Below are 6,265 nucleotides of genomic sequence, written 5' to 3'. Positions count from 1 at the left end.
GGATCATATGATTGCCTTTGTTGGTTTCCCACATAGTTGGCCTCTTCCCAATCATTTCCTTCAATGCTTACTTCCTCTTGATCTTGTGTGTGTATTGCAGCCACTTGCTTTGTGTCTAATTTCCTGGTGAGCTCTGCTAGTTGCTTGGCAAACACCTTGTTTTGGGCTAGAATTGTATCAACATGGTTCAGCTCCATGACTCCCTTAGTGTTGTGTCTCTCTGAAGCATAGTAGTATTCATTCTCAGCCACTGTCTCAATCACTTCAATGGCTTCTTCCACAGTCTTTTTCCTGTTCAATGAACCTCCTGATGAATGGTCTACAGCCTTCCTTGATTCATAAGAAAGTCCATCATAGAAAATATGCAATTGCACCCAGTCAGGGAACATGTTTGGTGGGCATTTCCTTGTCAACTCTTTGAACCTCTCCCATGCCTCGTAGAGCGTCTCACCATCTTGTTGTCTAAAAGTCTGAACCTCAGATCGAAGCCTATTGACCCTTTGTGGGGGGTAGAAACGTGCCAGAAACTTGCTCTCCACCTCATCCCAGGTTGTTAGGCTGTCCCTTGGGAATGATTCCAGCCACTTAGCTGCCTTGTCCCTAAGTGAAAATGGGAACAAGAGCAGTTTGTAGGCATCTTCCTGGACTCCATTGGACTTCACTGTGTCACAATTCCCAGAGGTTGGGTTTATGTATGAACCAAGTACCCTCCTCTCAGGGATGGCATTGTTTCCATCATCCCTCTCATGGTTGTGAACTTCTCTATCCATGTTGAGATCTAGAGCTTCCTCAAAGTTGTCCTCAGATTCTCCTTCAGATTCTTCTTCTCCCAGTACCCTCTTCCTTCTTGCTTCCCTTCTAAGTCTATAAAGGGTCCTCTCTGGTTCGGTATATGGAGGGGTTGATGTCTCTCCTCTCCTACCTGTCATACAAGAACACACCACAAGCAACAAACAAGTGGAATACTCTTGGTTAATAGAAGAGTATGGTTAGAGAAGTTGAGGAATTAATTCAAATAGTTAGTGGGTCAGTGAGTTAGTTGCTTGAAATGAAAGGCAATAGAAAGAAAAAGCAAATAACAGAGTGCAGAAATTAAACTTCAACAAGTAACTGAATTAACAAAACAAGAAAAATGCTCAATCTAGTTAACTTCCAATTTGAGAATTGTCAATCGAAAACCAATCCCCGGCGACGGCGCCATAAACTTGATGCTAGCATAACCTTGATGCTATGATTTTAGGAAATTGCACGATCGGCAAAATTCCTTCCGGCAAGTGCACCGGTTATCGTCAAGTAAAAACTCACAATAGAGTGAGGTCGAATCCCACAAGGATTGGTTGAGTGAGCAATTCGGATTAGAAGTGTGTTCTAGTTGAGCGGAATCAAGATTCAGATGATAATTGCAGAATGTAAAATTGCATGAACTAAAGAGCGGAGAAGCTAAATTGCTGAAATTAAAGGGATGGGGGTGATTGCATGAAATTTAAATTGCAGAATGTAAATAGAAGTGTAGATCAGAAATGGGAAGTTCATTGGGTGTTAGGAGATATTGAGATCTCCGAATCAAAACATTTTTATCTCTTCCTCAACCAATGCATTCATTGAATTTTGCTTGGCAATCCTATATGATTGGATCCCAATCCCTTGGCTCACCAATTCTCTCTAAAAACAAACAAATTCCCAATCCCTTGGTTTAAATGTTCATAAGAAGAGATGATGCTCGATCACTGATAATACCACACAGTTTCATGGACCACAATTTGGTAGGATTACATGTCACAATATCCATCCAAACCCCAACCCAATTCACTGTGAGAAAGCTTCTATAGCATGAATCCTCCATTCCTTTCCCAAGGTTCCGAAGGATTCCAATTATGGATAGTTTCTTTCCCAAGACAACTACCCAATGGAATTAGATCGAGAAGCTTTCTAACAAAATTCAAGAGAAAAGATTGAAGAAGAAGATAAAACTATTATTGATTCATTGAATTACAATAGAGCTCCCTAACCCAATGAAAGGGGTTTAGTGAATCATAGCTCTGAATTCAATTACAAAAGTATAAAAATTTCAAAGTGTCAAAAAGTGCTAACTAACTTCAATTCTATCCTATTTATACACTTTCTAAATTGAGCTTCTGTTGTGATTCTTGGGCTTTGAGGCCTTTCCCTGATTTCCTTTTTGCTTTGGGTTTATGATCCATAGTCCTGATGAGGCTGTGATCCAACTCTGTAACATTCATTGAGCAAACTTAGTGACAAACAAGTAATGACACAAGACTCAACAAATTGAAGTTCCAGACTCATCAATTCTTCAGGCCCAATCCCATAAACCATGATATTCAATTGGGTTTCATACCATAATAGGTTTAAGTTAATATTTGTGCTCAAATGCTAACTTAAACCTCAATATAATTGGCCCAGAAACCCTTTCAAAGAGTGGCGTTTAAGTTGAAGTTTAAGTTTCAGTTTAAGGTTAAACTGAAACTTAAACGTGGAATTGGAAGAAAGCAACCCAGGAGGGTAATTACTCGAACACGTTTAAGCTTCAGTTTAAGGTTAAACTGAAGCTTAAACGTGGAAATAAAGATTGCAACCCTGGAGGCAATTCTTGGTCGAACACGTTTAAGCTCCAGTTTGAGGTCAAACTGGAGCTTAAACGTGGAAATGAGAAGGCAACCCTGGAGTAGCAAAAACGCCGAACACGTTTAACCTCCAGTTTGAGGTCAAACTGGAGGTTAAACGTGGGAATGAAGAAGGTAGCCCAGGAGTGTGAATGTCGAACACGTTTAAGCTCCAGTTTGAGGTCAAACTGGAGCTTAAACGTGAAAATGGCTTCCTGGTGCCTCATATAGTTCGAACACGTTTAACCTCCAGTTTGAGGTCAAACTGGAGGTTAAACGTGGAATCACTCCCTTGGTGCCATTCTCATTCTGGCGTTTAACCTTCAGTTTGAGGTTAAACTGGAGGTTAAACGCCAGTTTCCTCTTTTCTCAGCTTTCATGATTCTGGCGTTTAACCTTCAATTTAACCTTAAACTGAAGGTTAAACGCCACTTTCAGCATTTGGTGCATTCCTTATTCTGGCGTTTAACTTCCAGTTTAAGGTTAAACTGGAGGTTAAACGCCACTTTCAGCATTATATGGCACATGTGATCTTCAAGCTTCCTTTATTGATTTTGTTGCTTCCTTGCCTAGCCTCTTCTTCCCTGAAATCATCCACACAATTGCATCAAAGTCTTGCAAAATTTCATGAGAATTCTTCCATTCATAGCATTCAAGTAATATAACTAAAAACTCATGGAATTTGCATCAAAATTACACTGTTTGGATGATTCATTACTTTGTTGTTCATTTAACCATTCTTGGTTACTTTAAGCTCAAGAAAATGCATAAAACAACTAAAACTAACAGAAAAATGCTAGTGAAACTAGCCTAAGATGCCTTGGCATCAGTTAGCCATTAGAAACCACTTTGCAATATCTTTGCAGCTGTTCTTTCTGGACCAAAGTGTCCACCATAAGCTGAGCCATGGCAATGCCATAATATATCTCTTATTTCACTCTCAAGGACACATCTCCTAATTATTCCATCAGAACATCTTTTGAACAGATAAGGTTCATCCCACAAGAACTTCCTTGCTTCATTGATTAGTTTCTTCACTTATTGCATCGTGAATTCTTGAGGTATCTTCCTCCCCACTTTGTAGTTTGCTATATCAGCGAACCATGGTGTTTGTTGGATCAGCATAAGATGTTCATCTGGGAAGCTTTCATTCACAGGTTGTGAGGCCTTTTGAATTGTTTCTTGTGGCAGCCTTGACAAATGATCAGCAACTCGGTTTTCATTGCCCTTCCTGTCCCTTACCTCAATGTCAAATTCTTGTAGGAGTAGAATCCACCTGATAAGTCTTGGTTTAGCATCCTGCTTTGACATCAAATACTTGAGGGCGGCATGATCGGTATAAACCACAATTTTAGATCCTATCAAGTACGATCTAAACTTGTCAAATGCATAGACTACAGCTAACAATTCCTTCTCTGTTGTAGTGTAGTTTTTTTGAGCCTCATTCAATACTTTACTTGCATAATATATGACATGATGCAAATTTCCCTTCTTTTGTCCAAGTACAGCACCAATTGCAATATCACTTGCATCACACATGAGTTCAAACGGTAAGTTCCAATCCGGGGGTGTGATAATTGGTGCTGTTGTGAGTTTATGTTTTAAAGTTTCAAAGGCATGCTGGCAATTTTCATCAAAAACAAAGGGTTTATCAATCATTAACAGGTTACTCAAAGGTTTGGCTATTTTTGAAAAATCTTTGATAAACCTTCTATAAAATCCTGCATGCCCCAAGAAACTTCTAACAGATTTCACATTAGTTGGTGGAGGGAGCTTTTCTATTATTTCCACTTTTGCCTTGTCAACCTCTATCCCTTTTCTTGAAACTTTATGACCAAGAACAATCCCCTCAGGCACCATGAAATGGCACTTCTCCCAGTTCAAAACCAAATTAGTTTCTTGGCACCGTTTCAAAACAAGAGTTAGATGGTTTAAGCAAGTATTGAAATTATCACAAAAAACAGAGAAGTCATCCATGAAAACCTTTAAAAAATTTTCAACCATATCTGAGAAAATGGAGAGCATACACCTTTGAAAAGTGGCTGGGGCATTGCATAATCCGAATGGCATTCTTCTATAAGCAAAAACTCCAACTGGGCATGTGAATGAAGTCTTTTCTTGGTCCTTTGGATCTACCACTATCTGATTATACCCAGAATAGCCATCCAGGAAGCAATAATAAGCATGGCCAGCCAACCTTTCAAGCATCTGATCAATGAAAGGAAGTGGGAAGTGATCTTTGCGTGTGGCATCATTCAACCTTCTATAGTCAATACACATCCTCCACCCCGTCACAGTTCTTGTGGGAATGAGTTCACTCCTCTCATTAATAATGACTGTCATCCCACCCTTCTTTGGTACCACTTGGACTGGGCTTATCCATGAGCTATCGGAAATAGGATATATGATTCCTGCATTCCACAATTTCATTACTTCCTTCTGGACGACTTCCTTCATTGCAGGATTTAGTCTTCTCTGAGGTTGAATTACTGCTTTGGAATTGTCCTCCAAAAGAATTTTATGCATACATACTGTAGGGCTAATGCCCTTCAGGTCATCAACGGTCCATCCTAAAGCATCCTTGTGAGCTCTGAGAACATCAAGAAGCTCTCCTTCTTCTTTCTTTGTCAAAGATGAATTAATGATCACTGGAAAGCTCTCTGAAGTGCCAAGAAATGCATATTTGAGATGAGAAGGTAATGGCTTCAGTTCTTGCTTTTGCACCTCTTCTTTCTTGCTTGGTTCCACCCCTTTGTCTATGGAAACCTCAGCTGCGTGTTCCTCTATTGTTTCTTGATTATCTTTTTCTTGCTCATGATGATTAATGTCTAACATTTCTTCCACCAGGCTCTCTATCATATCCACTCTCAAATGATCTTCCTTCTCAGGAGGGTGTTGCATTGACTTAAAAACATTTATGATTATTTGCTCATTGTGTACTCTGAAAATCATTTCTCCTTTTTCCACATCTATAATGGCTCTTGCAGTTGCTAGAAATGGTCTTCCCAAGATGATTGAATTGTTTCCTTCCTCGTCGGTGTCTAGGATTACAAAGTCTGCAGGGAAGATAAACTCTCCAACCTTTACTAACAAATTTTCCACAATTCCATTTGGTGTCTTGATTGATCTGTCGGCCATGACTAGTGACATCCTGGTGGGTTTAAGTTCTTCTATGGCAAGCTTCTTCATCATGGATAAGGGCATTAAGTTGATACTAGCTCCAAGATCACAGAGAGTTTTGTCCAAGGATAGTTTGCCTATGGTGCATGACACTACAAAACTCCCTGGATCTTTAAGCTTTGGTGGAATTCCTTTTTGGAGCACGGCGCTACATTCCTCACTGAGCATCACCGTCTCCTTCTCATTCCAATCTCTCTTTTTATTGATGAGCTCCTTCAAAAACTTGGCATACAGAGGCATTTGCTCCAATGCCTCAGCTAAAGGTATGTTGATTTCCAGTTTCTTGAAAGTTTCAAGAAATTTGTGGAAATGTTGATCCTTTGTCTCTTTGTGGAATCTTTGGGGATATGGTAGTGGTGGTGTTGAGCTCTTCTCCACTTGATGTTGTCTTGGATTTGGTTCTTCCCTGATCTGCTTTCTTTTTTTTAGATTCCGTGGTTGGTTGTTTTCCTCTGTGAATTTTT

At 39.8% G+C, this 6,265-nt stretch overlaps 1 non-coding gene across 1 annotated transcript; it reads left to right on the top strand.

Moving 5' to 3' along the window:
• Nucleotides 1-387: 387 nt before the first annotated feature.
• Nucleotides 388-491, top strand: LOC112700106 (small nucleolar RNA R71). The gene has a single exon (XR_003153028.1). It is a non-coding gene; the product is annotated as a small nucleolar RNA R71 (small nucleolar RNA).
• The last annotated feature ends 5,774 nt before the right edge of the window (nt 492-6,265 follow it).

This window comes from Arachis hypogaea, chromosome 6, assembly GCF_003086295.3.
Source record: "Arachis hypogaea cultivar Tifrunner chromosome 6, arahy.Tifrunner.gnm2.J5K5, whole genome shotgun sequence".
In the NCBI taxonomy this organism is placed as follows: domain Eukaryota; kingdom Viridiplantae; phylum Streptophyta; class Magnoliopsida; order Fabales; family Fabaceae; genus Arachis; species Arachis hypogaea.
Note: the sequence above shows the minus strand (reverse complement) of the source record. Positions and strands in the feature narration are given on the sequence as shown.